Below are 24976 nucleotides of genomic sequence, written 5' to 3'. Positions count from 1 at the left end.
TGCTACCGGTCAGTCAGGAATCAATTTGGAGTGGGCAAGTCAACTGTGGGGACTGCTGTGATCCAAGTAGCCAATGCAATCACTGACATTCTGTTATCAAGGGTAGTGACTCTGGGAAATGCGCAGGTCATACTGGATAGCTTTGCTGCAGTGGGGTTCCCTATCTGTGGTGAGGCGATAGATGGAAAGCATATCCCTATCTTGGCACCAGCCCACCTTGCCAACCAGTATGTAAACCGCAAGGGGTACTTCTCAATGGTGCTGTAACCACTGGTGGATCACAAGGGACATTTCACCGACATCAACATGGGATGACTGGGAAAGGTGCATGATGCTCACATCTTTAGGAACTCAGGACTCTTTGAGCAGTTGCAAGAAGGGACTTACTTCCCAGACCAGAAAATTACCGTTGGAGATGTTGAAATGCCAATAGTTATCCTTGGGGACCCAGCCTACTCCTTGCTCCCTTGGCTCATGAAGCCATACACAGGCAGCCTGGACAGTAGTAAGGTGCAGTTCAACTATAGGCTGATCAAGTGAAGAATGGTGGTAGAATGTGCCTTTGGAGGTTTAAAAGCTCGCTGGCGCTGTTTGCTGACTAGGTTAGACCTCAGCACAATCAACATTCCCATTGTTATTCTGCTTGCTGTGTGTTCCATAATATCTGTGAGAGTAAGGGGGAGATGTTTATGGCAGGTGGGAGGTTGAAGCAAATCTCCTGGCTGCCAGTTTTGAACAGCCAGACACCAGGGTGATTAGAAGAGCACAGGTAGGCATGCTGCGCATCAGAGAGGCTTTGAAAACCAGTTTCATGACTGGACAGGCTACGGTGTGACAGTTGTGTGTGTTTCTCCTTGATGCAAACCTGCCCCCTTTGTTGATTTTAATTCCCTATAAGCCAACCACTCTCCCCCCTTTGATCACAGCTGGCAAAGGAAATAAAGTAACTATTGTTTTGAAACCATGCATTCTTTCTTTATTAATAAAAAAAAAAGGGAGATAACTGACAAGGTAGCTGGGGTGGGGTGCAGGAGGAGGGAAGGACAAGGCCACATTGCTTATTGTATCCACATTACAAATCAAAACTGTTTGAATGACAGTCTTCTGTTGGTTGGGCCATCCTCTGGAGTGGAGTGGCTGGGTGCCCGGAGCCTCCCCCCCCCGCATTCTTGGGCATCTGGGTGAGGAGGATATGGAACTTGGGGAGGAGGGCAGGTGGTTATACAATGGTCTGCACTCTTGTTGTCTTTCCTGCAGCTCCAATAGACACTTCATCATGTCCCCCATTAGCCTCAGCATTGCCTCCTGCCTCTGCTCTTTGTGCTCACCTAATGCTTTCTTGGCCTCTGCCACTGAATGCCTCCATGCATTAAGGTGTGCCCTATCTATGCGGGAGGACTGCATGAGCTCAGAAAACGTGTCATTGTGAGTGTGTTTTTTTCGTCTTCTAATCTGCGATAACCTCAGGGACGGAGATGATAGGGGGAGTAGTAAAACATTTTTACCTGGGGAGAGAGAAAAAGGGAGAGTAAAATTTATGATACATTTCTGAGAACAAAAGGGAGACTCTTTCACAGTGAATCAAGCAATTCACAGCAGACAGCATATGTGCTTTAGGTACAAGGTCGCATTTTGCCTTTTAAATTAAGTGCCTGCTGGTATGGTAACACATCACAAACAGCTGGGCAACAGAATTCGGTTTCCATGCAGCTATGGTAAGCCTTTTGGTATCCGGGGTTGGCTTCTTACGCCTTCGAATCATGTGGGAATGTTTTCAAATTGCAGCGTCTTCCTTTCCCATGGCAAACCCAACCAGTATTGCTTGCTATTTAAAAGAAGGGGCTGCAGTTTTCTGGTGGATGTGCAGCACACACCTCCCCCAACCCTGCCACATAGCTACTCTCTGGGATGATCCCTTCACCTCTCTCCCCACCGCGTGGCTATTCTCTGGGATGATGCCAAGCGCAAAGAGCCCAGCATGAACAGGGTCCTTTTACTGTTCCCTTACAAAAATTCCCCTATTGCAACCAGGTGACCATGAATGATATCACTCTCCTGAGGCTAACACAGAAAGATAAAGACCAAATGTTGCTTCAGTGCAACCAATACCCAAGATCATTTGCTGCCATGCTTTGTGCTGCAATGATTCCAGACTACTTGCTACTGGCTTAGCATGGTAAAGTGTCCTACCATGGAGGACGAAATAAGGCAGCCCTCCCCAGAAACCTTCTGCAAAGGCCTTCAGAGTACCTCCAGGAGAGCTTCATGGAGATGTCCCTGGAGGATTCCAGCTCCATCCCCAGATACGTTAACAGACTTTTCCAGTGGCTGTACTGGCCGTGAATGCATCCCAATTCTTCAGGGCAAATCAAATATTAAACACTATTGCTTTTAAACCCTGTACTGTAATTACAAATGTGCACTCACCAGAGCTGCCTTCTCCAGCTTCAGAGTCGGGGATCCCGCTTTGGGAGGGTATTGGCTGCAGGGTGATGAAATGGTCCTGGCTGCCGGGGAGAACAGATTCACCGCTTGCCTGCTGCACATTTTCCTCCTCCTCCTGTTCTGCATCCACAAAATCCTCCTCCTTGTTGTCTGAGACTCCCCCCTTGCAGGTGTCCATGGACAGTGGTGGTGTAGTGGTAAGGCCCCCCCATAGAATGCCATGCAGCTGATCTTTTGGAAGGCTTGCCTGAGCTCCTTAAGTTTCATGCGGCACTGCTGTGCGTCCCTATTGTAGCCTCTCTCCACCATGCCCTGTTTGATTTTGGCGTATATATTAGCATTTCTTCTTTTTGATCAGAGTTTGGCCTGCACAGATTCTTCTCCCCACACAGCAATCAGATCCAGTGTCTCCCTTTCAGTCCATGCTGGAGCTCGTTTGTGATTCTGGGGGGACTGCATGGTCACCTGTGCTGCTGAGTGAGCCATCCTGACCAAACAGGAAATGAAATTCAAAATTTCCCAGGTTTTTTTCCTGTGTACCTGGCTAGTGCGTCGGACTTCAAAGTTCTCTCCAGAGCAGTCACATTGGAGTACTCTGGGATAGCTCCCGGAGGCCAATACCGTCAAATTGCATCTGCACTACCCCAAATTCAACCCAGCAAGGTCAATTTTAGCACTACTCCCCTTGCCGGCGAGGAGTACAGAAATCGATTTTAAGAGCCGTTTAGGTCGACAGAACGGGATTGGTTGTGGAGATGCATTCATTTTAAAATCGACCTGACGTGGCTAAATTCGACCTAACCCTGTAGTGTAGACCAGGGCTTAATTTCTCCGCAATGGGCTTATCGTCCTTGAGTGCTCCTTTAGCACCTCGATCATCCCGTGGCCCCACTGGTTGTTTAGCAGGCTTCCTGCTTCTGATGTACTTAAAAAAATTTGCTATTACTTTTTGAGTCTTTAGCTAACTGTTCCTCAAATTCTTTTCTGACCTTCCTAATTGTATTTTTACACTTAATTTGCCAGTATTTATGCTCCTTTCTATTTTCCTCACTAGGATTTAACTTCCACTTTTTAAAGGATGTCTTTTTGCCTCTCACTGCTTCTTTTGCTTTGTTTAGCCATGGTGGCTCTTTTTTGGCTCTCTGTTTTTTTAATTTGGGGTATACATTTAAGTTGAGCCTCTATTATGGTGTCTTTTAAAGGTTTCCACACAGCTTGCAGAGATTTCACTTTTGGCGCTGTACCTTTTTAATTTCTGTTTAACTAACCTCCTCATTTTTGTGTAGTTCCCCTTTCTGAATGGGAGTGAATGGGAGTTTGGCCATCGATTTCAATGTGGCCAAAATCTTACCCCTTTCAGCTTTTCACCTCCAGTTTTGATTTTTAAAAACAGCAGTTTAATTTTAACTTTCTTGTCAGATACAAGTCAGAATTTTAATGAATAAGATGTTTTTGAGCCAGATCTAAAATATAGCTTATATGACCTATCCATATAACTCAGGATCAGGCTTTTTGAATTCAGAGCTGCAGTTGTGTCCTTACAGACAGACTCAAAGTTTTTTTGGTCAATATTATTTTGTTGTAAAATATTAATTTCACTTATATGTAGTGTCCTATGTGTATGAAAGGGTTGCTCATACATGTTAGGATAATTAGCAGTCAGTGACTTTTATTACCAAATTGCTAAATTACATATAACCCAAGGAAACAACATTGGATGGACTACATTAGTAATTGTTTCTCATGATGTAGCCCCCATTTTTTTTACCATTCCTAGGGGATGCCATGATGTAAACACAAGCACTCAAAATTTGACTACTCTACAAAGAATATAATATAAAATAAGTAATGAAACATTGTTTTTCTACTTACAATTCCTTCAGTTTTGTCTCCTTCTTGGACAGTGCCCATCAGATTATGCTTTCTATAAGAGTGAGAATTGTATCCTGTAGAGAGTGCTCTTTTCTAGATGTGCTGGCTCAGCGGTTAATTATCCCCCAAATTAATTGATGGTCCCTCTCTCTAATTATCTCATATAATCCTAACAATTTATAAATGATGAAAGGAAGTTTGTTTCAAGGTTAGTGAATTGTGTTTAGTTTATAATGGATTGTTTTATTAATGTATACATGGACAAAGGTAAGTGTTGGTATTAAGTCTTAGGAAACTATCTGAAGAAGAGCTTTAATTCAGTCATTTAAAGAACCCATATGACGAGCATTCTCTCAAAAGCTCAGCATATATTTTCACCCAATATTTTGCATAGAGTGATTTTGGACAGGCAGCATAGATGAAAACTCAGAATCTTACATTCAGATTACATCACACTCGATCTCTCTCTTTTACTGTAGTCTATTTACCTATCCTCTCTAGGAATACATGGTTCTGCTATTCAGGGTTAATAGGAAAAACTGTTCTCTTTCCAGTATCCAATTAAAACAATTTCAGTATTGAAATAAATACAACACTTGTCAGGTTACATGAGGGTGGGGGTTTTTACCCATGAAACATCAGGTTTGGTGATGGCATCCTCCTACAGAACACTACAGGAGCTGAAGGATTTTTCAGGGTTTTGGCCTCATTATTGGTCCTAGCTTTGTCAAGGCTCCTTCTTTTCTTCATAGTGGAGTGAGTTTCTTCTGGTCTTCCTTTTCTTTTTCTCCTCCCCCTTTTCTTGTACCATTCCAGTTGTTCCTTTCTAAATTGCATCAACTTTCAGTAGCTGTTATTTCACTTTCTTTCTCATTGTGTTCACTGTAGATGGAGAAACATACCTTTTAGATGCTTGCTTGGATTCAGTTATCAACTCTTGTCCCTTCTCCATTGGCTCATCTATTTATAGGGGTTTATCTTAGTCCTTTCTTCAGTACAGACATATTCAGATGGAATCAAATTTTTCTGGAAAGATATTTGACTTTCTTACCTGGCTGAGATAGATTTTAGAATCTCTTTGAAGTTTTGCTTTTAAAACTTTTTTTCTTGGATTCTTTCCTAAGTATCCTTTCAGCTTCGTAAATGTTTGAGTCCATAAAAGAGCCCTTTCACACGAATTTAAACATAGATTGGCTATTTCAGTGTATTTTTGCTTTGTAGATGCAGAACTTTAGAAGTTCATATACATTTATATGTGTTGTTCTCTTTAGATATCCTTTAGGATTCTTCTTACATCTTTGCATTACAACTTAATTGATTACCCATATAGTACGGTCATTTTCAGAGGTGCTGAGAACAAGGAATTGTGGATGCTCAGGACCTGTGTAAATCACACGTGTGTGTGTGTACATTTTCAATAAACTTAAATTCTAGCCAAAATATAGTCATTGACCCTCTGAAAATCAGTCCATTTAAGTTGGACTCGCAAAAATTGAAGCAATGCAAATCAGTAGTCACTTTTAAAATGCAATACTCCAGTTTTATGTTTGTAGCCCTTGTATATCATTATTCACATTAAAACAGCATTAAATATTTTGTTAAGTAATGCTTACATTTAAAAATGAAACCTTGACAGTTAAGGAAGTAGGTAACTTACAAAGCTTATAGAGCAGAGGTATGTATCTTTGTAAGATAATTAGATATTTAGGTAATTTAACCTCTTCTCTGGATACACACGTCATGCACATTTTTGTGAAGACAATTTTATTTATTTTCTTTTAAAACAGATCTTGGGAATCATTAATGATCACATCCAAGTTTGCATCTGATGAATTTATGGTAGATATTTTACATAAGCAGCAAAACGACTAAATATAGTCCTTCTAATACAGTATAAAAGAAAAGTATAAAATGTTCAGAAAAGAAAATATACATTTAACATAAATTATAATAATGTATATTATGGTAGCACAAATAAGGGTTTGTGATTATATTGTAGTAGGAACTGTCCAAATATTTATTAAAGCTCTAAGGAGTTTACAATCTAGGTTATAGCAGAACATGTATGGATGCAGGACAGCATGGAAGAAAGAAGGAAGATGCTGTGTTAGGAAAAGCTGGCAGGACAGTGAACGCCTCCAGTGGATTTCCCAAAATTCTTAAGTTCAACATGAGACATCAGAAAATGAGGACCTATTTGCTTTGATTAAACAGTAGAGAATAAGATCCGATGACTTTGATGGTATGTCTACAATGATACTGCTATTGCAGCACAGCCGCAGCAATACAGCTGCGTTGCTGTTGCGCTTCCTCAAGGGAAGAGCTTCTTTACAAGCTTGAAAGCTGGTCTTTTTCACCAGCGGAAGTTGGTCCAATAAAAGACATTACTTCACCTACCTTGTCTCTCTAAGTTGAAAGTCTGTTATGGTCTATGTCAATGCTTACTTAGTTTTAAATTTTATTAACCATGTAGACAGCAAAATCTTTGAGAAAGCTGCAACTTTCACACCGGTATTTTATGTTTTTACTTTTTCATAATGTATGAGAGTGAACATATGAACTACCTACCATATTAAATATTAGATAAAATGAAGTAATTTTATGTCGTTTTTCCTGTTTAAATTAATAAATTCTCACTATCAATCATATTTTCAACTCAAAGTCCAGTAAATGAAGATATAAATCCTCTTCCTGCTCCAAATAATAGAAGCAACAACTTTTTTGACCATGTTCTTCAAAACATCGTATTTTATGATTTGCGAGTAAGGCCGAAAATGCCATGAAGAAGATAGATTCGTACAGGATCAAACAAGAATCTAATTGCTGTTTTTAGTGTTTTAAATATGCTCTATAGTGATCAAAAGTCTTTGTCAGTATTCATGAAAAGAAAAACATGAAAGAGAAAAAAAAGACCATCAACTTGTCATAAGCTTTTATTTTCAGGACCCTAAGGTGCATTTCTCTAAATAATTATTTCTTCTGAAAAATATGAAATTAATTACAAGGACAATGCAACTCCATATGTTATCAGAAGATTAACAGAAGATTGTTCTGTCAAAGTGTCATCTTCAATTTTTCACCTTGTTGAGAGCCATCATACCTAGCCATTGGCCAATTTCAGAAGTTGGTATTTGAGCCATATCTAGCAATCACTATTTTCTCTATTTTTTAACAATGGTTTCTTCCAGAATATAACAAGATTTTCAGACTAATAAGTGGATTGTCAAATAAATCCTCTATAGAAGACTGTATTAACTAATGCTTTCAGGGTGGTGGTTGGGGAAGTTTCTGGCCCTGTGTCTCAGATCACTACTAATTTTGAGGAAAATGAGTAAAAAGTCAAACAGTGTAATCCGCAGTTCAAAATATTAATGCACAGAAAGACTAGTGACATTTAAAGGACATCAGAAATGCACGACAATTATAAAATAAGCATATTTTCTTCAGAGCAAGTGATCTCTGCAGTTGAATTATTGAGTGTGATTTGATGGCAGGGAAGATTTACTTTTATGTATTTGGAATCAAAAAATGAGCGTCTCTTAAGAGCTAACCATTCTAATCAGTGTGTGGAATGACCTTTTTGTCCATTGTTCGTTTATCTCTTCTGAGAGTCAGGTTGTGATCTGTGTTCTTTGATCCATTGGTTAAAAAGTCATGGAGTATGAAAGAAAGGTTAAAATAAGATAAATAATAAGAATCTTTTCATAGACAATTTTCTTAAAAAACACTTTGAAACCCCCTTGAAGGTTCTAATATTATAGAAGATACATACCTCATGTACTATTCAATAAACAAGATGCAAAAAAGCTCATCAAATGATACTGAATTTAATTAGTTGAATGTACACTGTTTCAGCAAGTATTGATTTCTTTCCATTAAACTATAATGAGGAAAAATATTGAACTTTTAAATGGCACCACAGGAGTTCTTAAATAACACTGATTTATAGCATGACTAGAATGTGTATCTCCTAAATCCTTTGAACTCAGTGTCTCTGAAATTTTGCAGCATATCTTGAATATACATAGAGAGATGAGGTAATGAGGTGTAATATCTTTTATTGCACCAACTTCTGTTGGTGAAAGGTACAAGCTTTCAAGCTACACAGAGAAGAGCTCTCTATCTCGAAAGCTTGTACCTTCCACCAACAGAAGTTGGTCCAGTACATATTACCTCACCTACTTTGTCTCTCTCATATCCTGGGAACAGCACAGCTACAATAACAAAGCAAATAGCTATGGAATATACATAGTAAAGAATTCAGAACTTTCTATTCCTACTATGTATATTGTAGACATACATAAAGCCTCTTACTTTGTCATACCTCAAATGCCACATAAATACCTACATCTACCTAAGTAGATAAACTTTTTTAAATATTGCAAATATTTAGGTTAAATTAGTATATCAATAATTTAGTCATATATTTTTGTAAATTTTTCATTACTACATTTTTAATTTTTTTTCCTTATCAAAATATTATGTGTTTGTTGTTCTTGAAAGTGACTCAGTATAATCACTGGCTAGAGTGTTTGTGCTAAAACACCTCTGTTCTGAACTGCAACACTGTCATTCCAGTTGCAAGACGGTTTGTTCAGAGGACACATGGATGAATGACAGACACTGGAATGGATTTTAACTGGCAGGCCACAACGCTATTAATTTAACACTGGGTATGGGTGGTATATGTTCACCCATCTCATATACTAGAAATTTAAATGGGTCCAATGTGGGGATAGCACAGCTCCTACCATATAACCAATAACTCTGAGTAGACCCTTTGGCCTGCTTTCAAGGATTTGGCTCACTTATGAGTCCTCAGCATTAGCCTAATTCTGCTCTTTGTTGAAGCAAATAGTTTGGTCAAGATAATACTTAGTTCATGACTGCAGGGGACTGGACTAGATGACCTCTCGAGGTCCCTTCCAGTCCTATGATTCTATGACTTCAATAAAAGCAGAATGAGGCCTATGTTGAGAGCTTTGAAAATCCCACCCATTGTAACTTAATTATGTGATGGACAGGGTGTTTTCCATTACATATTTATCACCTTTGCATTAGGGTAGATAGATAATTATCCTCGTACCTCAGTATTTGCAGAATGGCCTCTACTTCCCTGTCTTTACTGTACAGGGGTCTACGCTGCATATACTGCACATACTGAGGAAATGTTGAGTTACCAAAGAGAATTGGCAAGGTTTTGAGTGATTATTGTATATAATATAGCTGCTAATCTTCAATAAAAGTTTGTAGCATTTTTTTTAAATTACAGATTTAAATTAAATATGTAATTGGGGACTGTCATGTAAAGCTTTATGCACTTAAAATAACAGGTGTAAACTGAATGTTTTATGATAGATGTATTTGTGTTTGTCTAATAATGAAATGTTGAATTTCAAGTGGTCTAGAGCCAGACACCATGAGAGAATATTTTATTATCTCAAATATTGTGGAGTAAATATGTAACTGGAATCTTATGGGGTATTTAAATATCACAGTACTTTTTTAGTATCATGTTTTTTATTTTTCTGTAATAGTTATGAAATTATGTATTTAGGACCCAATCCAGTTCCTAATTTACATGGCAGGAAGGATGTGTAGGTGCCCATAGGCCACATAAATTGGCTTGTACTGGGCTGACTAGTTCTGATAATGGTCAGCACTATGCAGCAGAGGAATTGTGTGTGATGAATTGTGGAATCTGTCTGTACAATTCATGAATTCTGGTTGATGATGAGAAGTTGGTATCACGGAATTTCTGTATCATGGAAAGCCTATGTATGTGTATCTGCTATTGTGGACAGGGCCTGCAGCATGTACACACCAGACTGAAGACAATGGGAAATGCTCAGCTTTAAGACACCTAATGGTTATGCTACAGAGTAACTGCATCTTAGGGGAAACTACATTTACGCTCCCCCTTCTGGTTTGAGGGGAGAGGTTTTTGGAGCAATGGAAAGTTACCAAAATACAGAACAAAAAAAGGCACATGGTGGTAGGGGGATACATAAACAGATACCCAGAACCACACAGAAGGAGCTTGGGGAACAACACACAGGAAGTCCAGGCGGGAGAAGGGAAGGGGGTCAGACTGACCAATGGCAATGAAACAAGCTGACTTAAGGAAGTAAGGATCCATGTTTCAGGACAAGCCAGGCAGTGGAACAGGACTCTGGGTTATTCAAGTGACTTCAACCTCAGACCAAAGAATGCTTTGGAGTGGGGAGGAAACTGCGGCAGGGAAATGTGTGTAGAATTTATTTTTGTATGGATCTATGTATTTCTTGTGCTATCAAATAAAGACCATTACAGTGTTAGAAACATGTGCAGGGTTCTGTATGTGTTACATGCTTCACATCCCCCATCTGCCTTCCGAGACTTAATGGTAAATCAGAAGGGTCACACCTTAGGGTGGAGATCTGGGAGAGGTTGTGTTTAAGCTACAGGGGAATCTAAAGACTCAGTACTGAGCCCAGGAGTTAGGCAGATGGTCTCTGCCTTAGAGTGTGCCTAAGGACCCCAAAGACTGGGACAGTAGCTGGATGCTGTTTAGGCTTTGAGATGTTTAGAACATCTTGGGATCCAGAGGCTTGGATTCTCCTCTCAGCAGTCTAGTGAGCGACCACAAGGGACAGTTGACTGGGACCTGTGACACTGTGCCTGTTCTGTGTAGGAAATGCACAGCTACTCACAGAGCAAGGAACTCATGGGAATTAACATGCCCTTCCTATCAAACAGCTGTACAGATATTCTGATTTTCTTTTTTTCCCTGCCACTAGGACCATAGTGGGCAAGGGAGTTTCCCCTAGGGCTGTAGTAACTTGTGTCAAGGTTCCTCCCCCACTCTGAACTCTAGGGTACAGATGTGGGGACCTGCATGAAAAACCCCCCTAAGCTTATCTTTACCAGCTTAGGTCAAAACTTCCCCAAGGTACAAAATATTACACCCGTTATCCTTGGAATGGCCGCTACCACCACCAAACTAATACTGGTTACTGGGGAAGAGCTGTTTGGACGCGTCTTTCCCCCCAAAATACTTCCCCAAAACCTTGCACCCCACTTCCTGGACAAGGTTTGGTAAAAAGCCTCACCAATTTGCCTAGGTGACTACAGACCCAGACCCTTGGATCTTAAGAACAATGAACAATCCTCCCAACACTTGCACCCCCCCCTCTCCTGGGAAATGTTGGATAAAAAGCCTCACCAATTTGCATAGGTGACCACAGACCCAAACCCTTGGATCTGAGAACAATGAAAAAGCATTCAGTTTTTTAAAAGAAGACTTTTAATAAAAAATAGCAGTAAATAGAAATAAAGAAATCCCCCCTGTAAAATCAGGATGGTAGCTATCTTACAGGGTAATTAGATTCAAAACATAGAGAACCCCTCTAGGCAAAACCTTAAGTTACAAAAAAAGTACACAGACAGAAATAGTTATTCTATTCAGCACAATTCTTTTCTCAGCCATTTAAAGAAATCATAATCTAACACATACCTAGCTAGATTACTTACTAAAAGTTCTAAGACTCCATTCCTGTTCTGTCCCTGGCAAGAGCAGCACACAGACAGACCCAGACCCTTTGTCCCTCTCCCTCCTCCCAGCTTTTGAAAGTATCTTGTCTCCTCATTGGTCATTTTGGTCAGGTGCCAGCGAGGTTACCTTTAACTTCTTAACCCTTTACAGGTGAGAGGAGCTTTCCCCTGGCCAGGAGGGATTTCAAAGGGGTTTACCCTTCCCTTTATATTTATGACACGCCCCCCAAATCTCAGCTAGGGTGAAACACTGGCTGGGATTTCTTCCTGGAGCTCTAGGAAAAACAGAGTTAATAAGACACATGCATCTCTAAATATACTACCAAGTACATAAAGACTAACAATATTTTCCACATCTCAAGGACGATTTTAACCAGTTGATTCTGGGAAACTTTCACGGGAGAGTGCATCAGCCACTTTGTTAGAGGCTCCTGAGATGTGTTGGACGTCGAAATCAAAATCTTGGAGAGCTAAACTCCACCGAAGAAGTTTTTTGTTAGTTTCCTTGACGGTGTGAAGCCACTTCAGTGCAGCATGGTCGGTTTGCAGGTGGAAACGCCGTCCCCAAACATATGGGCGTAGCTTTTCCAGAGCGTAGACAATGGCGTAACATTCTTTTTCAGTGACTGACCAGTTGCTTTCCCTCTCAGACAGTTTTTTGCTGAGAAACACTACAGGGTGGAATTCTTGATCAGGTCCTTTCTGCATTAAAACTGCTCCCACACCACGCTCGGATGCATCTGTGGTTACTAGGAACGGTTTGTCAAAGTCTGGGGCCCTTAGTACAGGGTCAGACATGAGTGTCGCTTTAAGCTTGTTAAAGGCCTTCTGACACTTTCCGGTCAACTGAACAGCATTTGGCTGTTTCTTTTTGGTTAGGTCTGTCAGTGGGGCAGCGATTTGGCTGTAGTGCGGTACAAATCGTCTGTAATAACCGGCCAAGCCTAAGAAGGATTGAACCTGTTTCTTTGACTTTGGGACAGGCCACTTTTGGATAGCATCCACTTTGGCCTGTAGGGGGCTGATAGTTCCTTGACCCACCTGGTGTCCAAGGTAAGTCACTCTGTTTAGGCCTATTTGACACTTCTTAGCCTTAACAGTTAGTCCTGCCTCCCTTATGCGCTCAAGGACTTTTTGTAGATGTTCCAGGTGGTCTGCCCAGGACTCCGAAAATATGGCTACATCGTCAAGGTAGGTGACTGCATATTCTCCTAATCCCGCTAGGAGACCATCTACAAGTCTTTGGAAAGTGGCGGGTGCATTTCGCAGCCCGAAAGGGAGTACATTAAATTCATACAGCCCGAGATGTGTGATGAAGGCTGACCTTTCCTTGGCAGATTCGTCTAGCGGTACCTGCCAGTACCCCTTGGTTAAGTCCAAGGTAGAGATGAACTGGGCCCGTCCCAGTTTCTCTAATAGTTCATCTGTGCGTGGCATGGGATAGTTGTCTGGGCGAGTTACAGCATTTATCTTACGGTAGTCCACGCAAAAACGTATTTCCCCATCTGGTTTGGGAACTAGAACCACTGGAGATGCCCATGCACTTTCAGAGGGGCGGATTACACCCATCTGTAACATATCCTGGATCTCCCGTTCTATAGCAGTTTTAGCTTGAGGAGACACCCGGTAAGGTTGAACCCTAATTGGGTGAGCATTACCTGTGTCAATGGAGTGGTATGCCCGTTCAGTCAGTCCTGGGGTGGCTGAGAACGTTGGCGCGTAGCTAGTGCACAGCTCCTGGATCTGCTGTCGCTGCATACACCCAAGGGTCATGGAGAGGTTCACCTCTTCCACACCACCAGCACATTTCCCTTCGTAGTAAACACCTTCAGGCCACTCAGCGTCGTCTCCTCCCTGGGCTGTAAACTGACAAACCTTTAATTCTCTGGAATAAAAGGGCTTTAGAGAATTAATATGGTACACCTTAGGCTTTCGGTTGGAGGTGGGGAATGCTATGAGATACTTAACAGCTCCCAGGCGCTCCTGGACCGTGAATGGCCCTTCCCAGGATGCTTCCATTTTATGGGCCTGGAGCGCCTTTAAGACCATGACCTGGTCTCCTACTTTGAAGGAACGCTCTCTGGCATGTTTATCATACCAGGCTTTTTGCTCTTTTTGAGCATCCTGTAAGTTTTCTCTAGCAAGGGCTAAAGAGGTTCGGAGGGTGTTCTGTAGGTTGGTTACAAAGTCCAGAATGTTAGTTCCTGGAGAAGGTGTAAATCCCTCCCATTGCTGCTTCACCAACTGCAATGGCCCCTTAACCTCACGGCCATATACAAGTTCAAATGGGGAAAACCCTAAACTGGGATGTGGTACAGCTCTGTAGGCAAAGAGCAACTGCTGCAACACTAGGTCCCAATCATTGGAGTGCTCATTTACGAATTTACGTATCATGGCCCCCAAAGTTCCATTAAACTTCTCCACCATGCCATTTGTTTGATGATGGTAAGGAGTGGCAACCAAGTGATTTACCCCATGAGCTTCCCAAAGGTTTTTCATAGTTCCTGCCAGGAAATTAGTCCCTGCATCGGTGAGGATGTCGGAGGGCCAACCTACCCTGGCAAAAATGTCTGCTAGTGCCTGGCACACACTTTTAGCCCTGGTGTTGCTTAGAGCTACTGCTTCCGGCCATCGGGTGGCAAAATCCATGAAAGTCAGTATGTACTGCTTTCCTCTGGGTGTCTTTTTCGGAAAAGGACCCAGAATATCCACAGCTACTCGCTGAAATGTAACTTCAATGATGGGGAGTGGCTGGAGAGGGGCTTTGACCTGGTCTTGGGGTTTTCCCACTCTTTGGCACACCTCACAAGACTGGACATAGGTAGAAACATCCTTGCCCATTCCCTCCCAGTGGAATGACCCCCCCCAAACGGTCTTTGGTCCTGTTCACCCCAGCATGGCCACTAGGGTGATCATGGGCTAAGCTCAAGAGCTTGGCCCGGTATTTAGTTGGAACTACCAACTGTCTCTGAGGATGCCAGTCTTCCTGGTGTCCACCAGAAAGAGTTTCCTTGTATAAAAGTCCTCTTTCTACAACAAACCTGGATCGATTAGAAGAGCTGAGAGGCGGTGGGTTGCTCCGTGCCGCCGTCCAAGCTCTCTGGAGGCTTTCATCTGCTTCCTGTTCGGTCTGGAACTGTTCCCTTGATGCTGGAGACATCAGTTCCTCATGGGATTGTGGACCTAGGCTTGGTCCCTCTGGAAGCGATATAGGGGATGGAGCTGTTTCTGTTGACTGTGAACCGCTCTCCGCTGGTGCACTATGTTGGGATTCAGGCTCCGGCTGAGCCTCTTGGGTCGGGTTATCGGCTGCTGCCAGTTCAGGTTCGGTGGGGCCCTCCGTTGTTGAGGTTGCAAGTACTGGATTCAGTGCTGACACGGGGTCTGGTGTTGGTTGTTCGGCTGGTTCCGGTTCTGGGACTGGTTCCGTCTGGGTCTCTGGGACTGGATCCACTACTGCTGTTGCAGACATTGGCCTGGGGTCCAGGTCCATCACCTCTGACTGGGTCCTGATAGAAGTTTCCGGAACAGAGCTAGGCCTCACGGCTTGTTTAGCCTGGCTGCGGGTGACCATTCCCACCCTCTTGGCCTGCTTCACATGATTGGCCAAGTCTTCCCCCAACAGCATGGGGATGGGATAATCATCATAGACTGCAAAAGTCCACATTCCTGACCAGCCCTTGTACTGGACAGGCAACTTGGCTGTAGGCAAATTGAAAGAGTTGGACTTGAAGGGTTGAATCGTCACTTGGATCTCTGAGTTGATTAAATTGGGGTCCACTAAGGAAGCATGGATAGCTGACACTTGTGCTCCGGTGTCCCTCCACGCGGTGACCTTCTTCCCGCCCACACTCACAGTTTCCCTCCGCTCCAAGGGTATCTGGGAGGTATCTGGGCCTGTGGACCTCTGGTGTGATTCCGGTGCAATGAACTGTAATCTGTTGGGGTTCTTGGGGCAGTTGGCCTTTACATGCCCCAGCTCGTTACATTTAAAACATCGTCCAGCTGACGGGTCACTGGGGCGAGGAGGGTTGCTGGAGAACGGGGTGGTGGGACGATAAGGGGTCTGGAGGGCTCTTTGGGAGGTAGGTGGGGCTTTGGGCGGCCCCCGGTAATAGGGTGTGGTCTGGGGTGGTCCCTTCTGGTCTCTGCTCCAACTGCGACCAGTTTTCTTCTTCTCTGCCACCTCCACCCATCTGGCTCCAATCTCTCCTGCCTCAATTACAGTTTTGGGTTTCCCATCTAGGATGTATCTTTCTATTTCCTCAGGAACACCCTCTAAGAATTGTTCCATTTGCATTAGGAAGGGCAAATTTACTGGAGATTCAACACTTGCTCCTGATATCCAGGCATCCCAATGTTTCACAATGTGGTAGGCATGTCGGGTAAATGACATGTCTGGTTTCCACCTTAGGGCTCTGAACCTCCGACGAGACTGCTCGGGTGTTATCCCCATTCTGACTCTCGCCTTGGATTTAAACAGTTCATACTTGTTCATGTGTTCTTTAGGCATTTCAGCTGCCACCTCAGCTAAGGGTCCACTGAGCTGCGGCCTCAGCTCTACCATGTATTGGTCAGTAGAGATGTTGTACCCAAGGCAGGCCCTTTCGAAGTTCTCTAAGAAGGCCTCAGTATCATCACCTGCCTTGTAGGTGGGGAACTTTCTGGGATGGGAAGTGGTACCTGGAGAAGGATTGCTAGGGTTTGTTGGTATATTCTGCTGGGCCTTTATCCTCTCCATCTCCTCCACATGCTTCCTCTCTTTTTCCCTCTCCTCCTCCACATGCTTCCTTGCCTCCATTTCTTGTTCCTTCTTCAGCTGCATGAGTTCTATCTGTCTTTCATGTTCCCTTTGTCTTTCCTCAGCCTGAAATTTGGCTAATTCCAGCTGAAGTCGAGCTGAGGATTTGGTCATTCTAACCTCTCTGTTTTTAACTAACTTTACACCCGAGGTTTAGAAATAAACAAACAAAACTTGGCTGTAAAATTTTGCTGTGCTGCAATAGAATACCTATTCTCTGATAGTGATTGTCAGCCTACAGAAAAAGACAATTCCCTTGTCTCTGCTCTGGGCCCAAATTAAAGCAAAAAACCTCCAACTGCTTGGAAACCTGCTTACCCAGCCCAAAGAAAAAGCAAATGGGTAGAACACACACCCCCTATTTACTTTTAGGAAGAAAAGAAAAAAAAAACAATGGGTTGGAAGACTGTGAATTTCCCTGCAGGAGTTAAGTACCCTGCCTCCAGGCAAAAAAACCTGCAATTCACAAGATAATCCCCTTTTGTCTCTGCTTGGCCACAAAGCAGAGAGAAACCAAGCTGCTTTCAGTTTCAAAGCTGCTTTCTGGACTTTTCTTTCTTTCTTTCTTTAAAATTCTTTTAAATTTCCTTTTTAAAATCTGTATTTCTAGTTCAAAAAATCTCAACTGGATCTCAAATGATTTCAGGTTAATCCCACCACTGTGCCACCATGTCAAGGTTCCTCCCCCACTCTGAACTCTAGGGTACAGATGTGGGGACCTGCATGAAAAACCCCCCTAAGCTTATCTTTACCAGCTTAGGTCAAAACTTCCCCAAGGTACAAAATATTACACCCGTTATCCTTGGAATGGCCGCTACCACCACCAAACTAATACTGGTTACTGGGGAAGAGCTGTTTGGACGCGTCTTTCCCCCCAAAATACTTCCCCAAAACCTTGCACCCCACTTCCTGGACAAGGTTTGGTAAAAAGCCTCACCAATTTGCCTAGGTGACTACAGACCCAGACCCTTGGATCTTAAGAACAATGAACAATCCTCCCAACACTTGCACCCCCCCCTCTCCTGGGAAATGTTGGATAAAAAGCCTCACCAATTTGCATAGGTGACCACAGACCCAAACCCTTGGATCTGAGAACAATGAAAAAGCATTCAGTTTTTTAAAAGAAGACTTTTAATAAAAAATAGCAGTAAATAGAAATAAAGAAATCCCCCCTGTAAAATCAGGATGGTAGCTATCTTACAGGGTAATTAGATTCAAAACATAGAGAACCCCTCTAGGCAAAACCTTAAGTTACAAAAAAAGTACACAGACAGAAATAGTTATTCTATTCAGCACAATTCTTTTCTCAGCCATTTAAAGAAATCATAATCTAACACATACCTAGCTAGATTACTTACTAAAAGTTCTAAGACTCCATTCCTGTTCTGTCCCTGGCAAGAGCAGCACACAGACAGACCCAGACCCTTTGTCCCTCTCCCTCCTCCCAGCTTTTGAAAGTATCTTGTCTCCTCATTGGTCATTTTGGTCAGGTGCCAGCGAGGTTACCTTTAGCTTCTTAACCCTTTACAGGTGAGAGGAGCTTTCCCCTGGCCAGGAGGGATTTCAAAGGGGTTTACCCTTCCCTTTATATTTATGACAACTTGTAATTAGGTTAGTGCAGAAGATGTAGGGAGAGAGGACCAGGGATGGGCCCCCAATACTCTACCATGCAGTCAGATCCCAGGTTTGAGAGATGAACATGGTCAGATAGTCCACTTTAAGTATCCAGTGAAATGAGAGCACTTCAGAACCACACAGTGTGTGGAATATAATTTAGGCTACTGTCAATGCATTATTGCCAGGTACAGCTGACAGTCATTGGTCCACTAATTCCTCCCTGTGGCTAAGAAATGTTTTAGAACTACCAATAGTTTTGCTACAGATACCTCTTTAAAAGATAGTAGCTTTTGTCTGTAGGAGAGAGGTAGTGTTGATTACTGGATAGAGCACTGGACTGGGACTTTGGAGGCCCGGGACCTATTCCCAGTTCTGTCAATGGCATGCTGTGTGGCCTTGAGAAAGTCATTTCACCTCTCTGTGTCTTGGTTTCCCCAGCCGCAATAATTATACTGATCTCCATTTTAAAGTGCTCTAACATTTACTGATGAAAATGGCTATAAAAGGGCTAGGTAGTGTTGTTATTCTGTCACTTTGCAAAGTTGTAACTACAGTGAATGTCTTTTAATTAACTCTTGTGTCCTCTCTTTTTTTCTCTGTATTGTATTTAACAGCATCAGCCCACTGTCAGCAAATTCACATAATGCTTGTTTGGTTACCACTGTTACTAAACATGGTATATAAACAGAATAGTTTAGGAACAATATATCAATGGTAGCTGCAGAGTAAATAGGTAGACATCTCATAGATCTATAGGTTTCAGAGTAGCAGCCATGTTAGTCTGTATTCGCAAAAAGAAAAGGAGTACTTGTGGCACCTTAGAGACTAACAAATTTATTTGAGCATAAGCTTTCGTGAGCTACAGCTCACTTCATCAGATGCATTCAGTGGAGAATACAGTGGGGAGATTTATATACATAGCCCTGGTCTACACTAGGAGTTTAGGTCGAATTTAGCAGCGTTAAATCGATGTAAACCTGCACCCGTCCACACGATGAAGCCCTTTTTTTTTTTACTTAAAGGGCTATTAAAATCGATTTCCTTAATCCACCTCTGACAAGTGGATTAGCGCTTAAATCGGCCTTGCCAGGTCGAATTTGGGGAACTGTGGACGCAATTAGATGGTATTGGCCTCCGGGAGCTATCCCAGAGTGCTCTATTGTGACCGCTCTGGACATCTCAACTTAGATGCACTGGCCAGGTACACAGGAAAAGGCCCGCGAACTTCTGAATTTCAATTTCCTGTTTGCATGGTCACCTGCAGCTTGCCACGCTGGCCAGAGCTCATCAGCAGAGGTGACCATGATGGAGTCTCAGAATCGCAAAAGAGCTCCAGCATGGACCGAACGGGAGGTACGGGATCTGATCACTGTATAGAGAGAGGAATCCGTGCTATCAGAACTCCGTTCCAGTTTTCGAAATGCCAAAACATTTGTCAAAATCTCCCAGGGCATGAAGGACAGAGGCCATAACAGGGACCCGAAGCAATGCTGCGTGAAACTTAAGGAGCTGAGGCTAACCTACCAGAAAACCAGGGAGGCGAACAGCCGCTCTGGGTCAGAGCCCCAAACATGCCGCTTCTATGATGAGCTGCATGCCATTTTAGGGGGTTCAGCCACCACTACCCCAGCCGTGTTGTTTGACTCCTTCAATGGAGATGGAGGCAACACAGAAGCAGGTTTTGGGGACGAGAAAGATGATGATGATGAAGTTGTAGATAGCTCACAGCAAGCAAGAGGAGAAACCGGTTTTCCCGACAGCCAGGAACTGTTTCTCACCCTGGACATGGAGGCAGTCGCCCCCCGGACCCACCCAAGGCTGCCTCCTGGACCCGCCAGGTGGAGAAGGGACCTCCGGTGAGTGTACCTTTTAAAATACTATACATGGTTTAAAAGCAAGCATGTGAAAGGATTAATTTGCCCTGGCATTTGCAGCTCTCCCGGATGTACTCCCAAAGCCTTGGCAAAAGGTTTCTGGGGAGGGCAGCCTTATTCCACCCACCATAGTAGGACACTTTACCACGTCAGGCCAGTAGCACGTACTCGGGAATCATTGTAGAACAAAGCATTGCAGTGTATGTTTGCTGGCGTTCAAACAACATCCGTTCTTTATCTCTCTGTGTTATCCTCAGGAGAGTGATATCATTCATGGTCACCTGGTTGAAATAGGGTGCTTTTCTTAAGTGGACATGCAGAGGTGCCCGTTCCTGCTGGGCTGTTTGCCTGTGGCTGAACAGAAATGTTCCCCACTTTTAGCCGGGGGTGGGTATGAGGGGCTATCCACGTGGTGGAGGGAGGCAAAATGCAACCTTGAAACGAAAGCACATGTGCTGTGTATGTAATGTTAACAGCAAGGTTTACCGTGAAAGACTGTAGTCATTGTTCTAGAAAATGTGTCTTTTTAAATATCACTGCCTCTTTTTTTTTCTCCACTAGCTGCATGTGTTTCAATGATCACAGGATCTTCTCCTTCCCAGGAGCTAATGAAGATTAGAAGGCGAAAAAAACGCACTCATGATGAAATGTTCTCTGAGCTCATGGTGTCCTCCCACACTGACATAGCACAGACGACTGCGTGGAGGCAGACAATGTCAGAGTGCAGGAAAGCACAATATGACCGGGAGGAGAGGTGGCGGGCTGAAGAGAGTAAGTGGCGGGCTGAAGAGAGGGTTGAAGCTCAAATGTGGCGGCAGCGTGATGAGAGGAGGCAGGATTCAATGCTGAGGCTGCTGGAGGATCAAACCAATATGCTCCAGTGTATGGTTGAGCTGCAGGAAAGGCAGCAGGAGCACAGACCGCCACTACAGCCCCTGTGTAACCAACCCCCCTCCTCCCCAAGTTCCATAGCCTCCTCACCCTGACGCCTAAGAACGCGGTGGGGGGGCCTCCGGCTACTCCACCCCAGAGGATTGCCCAAGCAACAGAAGGCTGGCATTCAATAAGTTTTAAAATTTTAAACTTTTAAAGTGCTGTGTGGCCTTGTCCTTCCCTCCTCCACCACCCCTCCTGGTGCTTCTCTCCTCCACCACCCCTCCTGGGCTACCTTGGTAGTTATCCCCCTGTTTGTGTGATGAATGAATAAAGAATGCATGAATGTGAAGCAACAATGACTTTATTGCCTCTGACAGCAATGATCGAAGGGAGGAGGGGAGGGTGGTTAGCTTACAGGGAAGTTGAGTAAACCAAGGGGCGGTGGGTTTCATCATGGAGAAACAAGCAGAACTTTCACACCATAGCCTGTCCAGTCATGAAACTGGTTTTCAAAGCTTCTCTGATGCGCACTGCGCCCTCCTGTGCTCTTCTAACCGCCCTGGTGTCTGGCTGTGCAAAACCAGCAGCCAGGTGATTTGCCTCAACCTCCCACCCCACCATAAACGTCTCCCCCTTACTCTCACAGATATTATGGAGCGCACAGCAAGCAGTAATAACAGTGGGAATACTGGTTTCGCTGAGGTCTAACCGAGTCAGTTAACTGCGCCAGCGCGCTTTTAAACGTCCGAGTGCACATGCTACCACCATTCTGCACTTGCTCAGCCTGTAGTTGAACAGCTCCTGACTACTGTCCAGGCTGCCTGTGTATGGCTTCATAAGCCATGGTATTAAGGGGTAGGCTGTGTCCCCAAGGATACATATAGGCATTTCAGCGTCCCCAACCGTTATTTTCTGGTCTGGGAATAAAGTCCCTTCTTGCAGCTTTTGAAACAGACCAGAGTTCCTGAAGATGCGAGCGTCATGTACCTTTCTTGGCCATCCCACGTTGATGTTGGTGAAACGTCCCTTGTGATCCACCAGTGCTTGCAGCACTATTGAAAAGTACCCCTTGAGGTTTATGTACTCGCCGGCTTGGTGCTCCGGTGCCAAGATAGGGATATGGGTTCCGTCTATGGCCCCACCACAGTTAGGGAATCCCATTGCAGCAAAGCCATCCACTATGACCTGCACATTTCCCAGGGTCGCTACCCTTGATATCAGCAGATCTTTGATTGTGTTGGCTACTTGCATCATAGCAGCCCCCACAGTAGATTTGCCCACTCCAAATTGAGTCCCGACTGACCGGTAGCTGTCTGGCATTGCAAGCTTCCACAGGGCTATTGCCACTCGCTTCTCACTGTGAGGGCTGCTCTCATCTTGGTATTCTTGCGCCTCAGGGCAGGGGAAAGCAAGTCACAAAGTTCCATAAAAGTGCCCTTATGCATGCAAAAGTTTCGCAACCACTGGGAATCATCCCAGACTGCAACACTATGCGGTCCCACCAGTCTGTGCTTGTTTCCCAAGCCCAGAATCAGCGTTCCACCGCATGAACCTGGCCCATTAGCGCCAGGGCCCATGCTTTGAGAGAAGTCTGTGTCCATGTCCTCATCACTCATGTTACCACGCTGACATCTCCTACTCGCCTGGTTTTGCTTTGCCAGGTTCTGGTGCTGCATATACTGCTGGATAATGTGCGTGGTGTTTACTGTGCTCCTAACTGCCAAAGTGATCTGAGCGGGCTCCATGCTTGCCGTGGTATGGCGTCTGCACAGAAAAAAGGTGCGGAACGATTGTCTGCCGTTGCCCTGATGGAGGGAGGGGCAACTGACGACATGGCTTACAGGGTTGGCTTACAGGAAATTAAAATCAACAAAGGGGGTGGCTTTGTGAAAAACTGAATGGCCCCCTCAACAATAGAACTCAAAACCTCAAGGATAGAACTCAAAACTGGGTTTGGCAGGCCATTGATTTCACAGAGGGAAGGAAGAGAAAATGAATACAAAACAAATCTGATCTATTTCTTGTTTTGAGCCACTTCATCTATCCTTATACATCTTGCTGGCGGCAGACTGTGCAGTACGACAGCTAGCTGTCATCATCTCCTGGGTGCTCAGCAGAAGACGGTGCAGTATGACGACTAGCCATCATCTTTTGCTGGCTGGAGGTTAAAAGATAGTGCACTGCCGGTAGGACTGAATCACCATGAGACGAAACTTAAAAGGGAAATGACCTGGCTGAGTCACTCTCATGTTTGTCCAGGTGCCCGATTAAAAGAGCACCCAGGACTACGTCGGTGACGGCTACCAGTCATACTGCACTGTCTGCTGCCAAAAGGCAATTAACTGCTGCTGGGTAGCAATGCAGTACCACATCTGCCAGCACCCAGGAGACATACGGTGACGGTTTGCTGAGCGGGCTCTATGCTTGCCGTGGTATGGCATCTGCACAGGTAACTCAAGAAAAAAGGCACAAAACAATTGTCTGCCCTTGCTTTCACGGAGGGAGGGAGGGAACGGGGGCCTGACGATATGTACCCAGAACCACCCGCAACAATGTTTTAGCCCCATCAGGCACTGAGATTTCTACCTAGATTTCAGATGGGCGGCGGAGACTGCGGGAACTGTGGGATAGCCACCCACAGTGCAACGCTCCGGAAGTCGACAGTTGCCTCGCTACTGTGGACACACTCCGCCGACTACATGCACTTAGAGCACTTGTGTGGGGACACACACAATCAACTGTATAAAACCGCTTTCTACAAAACCGACTTCTATAAATTCGACCTAATTTTGTAGTGTAGACATACCCATAGAGAACATGAAACAATGGGTCTTACCATACACACTGTAACAAGATCACTTAAGGTGAGCTATTACAAGCAGGAGAGCAGGGGGAGAAAAACCTTTTGTAGTGATAATCAAGGTGGGCCATTTCCAGCAGTTGACAAGAACATCTGAGGAACAGTGGGGGGTGGAGGCGGGGAAATAAACATGGGGAAATAGTTCTACTTTGTGTAATGACCCATCCACTCCCAGTCTCTATTCAAGCCTAAGTTAATTGTATCCAGTCTGAAAATTAATTCCAATTCAGCAGTCTCTCGTTGGAGTCTGTTTTTGAAGTTTTTTTGTTGAAGAATTACAACTTTTAGGTCTGTAATTGCGTGACCAGAGAGATTGAAGTGTTCTCCAACTGGTTTTTGAATGTTATAATTCTTGACGTCTGATTTGTGTCCATTTATTCTTTTACATAGAGACTGTCCAGTTTGACCAATGTACATGGCAGAGGGGCATAGCTGGCACATGATGGTATATATCACATTGGTAGATGTGCAGGTGAACAAGCCTCTGATAGTGTGGCTGATGTGATTAGGCCCTATGATGGTGTCCCCTGAATAGATATGTGGACACAGTTGGCAACGGGCTTTGTTGCAAGGATAGGTTCTTGGGTTAGTGGTTCTGTTGTGTAGTGTGTGGTTGCTGGTGAGTATTTGCTTCAGGTTGGGGGGCTGTCTGTAAGCAAGGACTGGCCTGTCTCCCAAGATCTGTGAGAGTGATGGGTCGTCCTTCAGGATAGATTGTAGATCCTTGATGATGCGTTGGAGAGGTTTTAGTTGGGGGCAGAAGGTGATGGCTTTTGGCGTTCTGTTATTTGTTTTGTTGGGCCTGTCCTGTAGTAGGTGACTTCTGGGTACTCTTCTGGCTCTGTAAATATGTTTCTTCACTTTAGCAGGTGGGTATTATAGTTGTAAGAATGCTTGATAGAGATTTTGTAGGTGTTTGTCTCTGTCTGAGGGGTTGGAGCAAATGCGGTTGTATCGTAGAGCTTGGCTGTAGACAATGGATCGTGAGGTGTGGTCTGGATGAAAGCTGGCGGCATGTAGGTAAGCATAGCAGTCAGTAGGTTTCCGGTATAGGAGGGCGTTTATGTGACCATCGCTTATTAGCACAGTAGTGTCCAG

At 44.0% G+C, this 24976-nt stretch overlaps 1 protein-coding gene and 1 long non-coding RNA gene across 7 annotated transcripts in view; both read left to right on the top strand.

Annotated features, from left to right (window-relative positions):
- The window catches only part of TBC1D22A (TBC1 domain family member 22A), a 454341-nt gene that overhangs the window by 411416 nt on the left and 17949 nt on the right, over positions 1-24976 (top strand). The window lies entirely within an intron of this gene.
- On the top strand, positions 18837-21367 carry LOC125630391 (uncharacterized). Its single transcript, XR_012666862.1, has 2 exons — positions 18837-20124; positions 20704-21367. It is a non-coding gene; the product is annotated as an uncharacterized LOC125630391 (long non-coding RNA).

This window comes from Caretta caretta, chromosome 1 (assembly GCF_965140235.1).
Source record: "Caretta caretta isolate rCarCar2 chromosome 1, rCarCar1.hap1, whole genome shotgun sequence".
In the NCBI taxonomy this organism is placed as follows: Eukaryota; Metazoa; Chordata; order Testudines; family Cheloniidae; genus Caretta; species Caretta caretta.
This window is presented reverse-complemented; position numbering and strand designations above follow the sequence as displayed.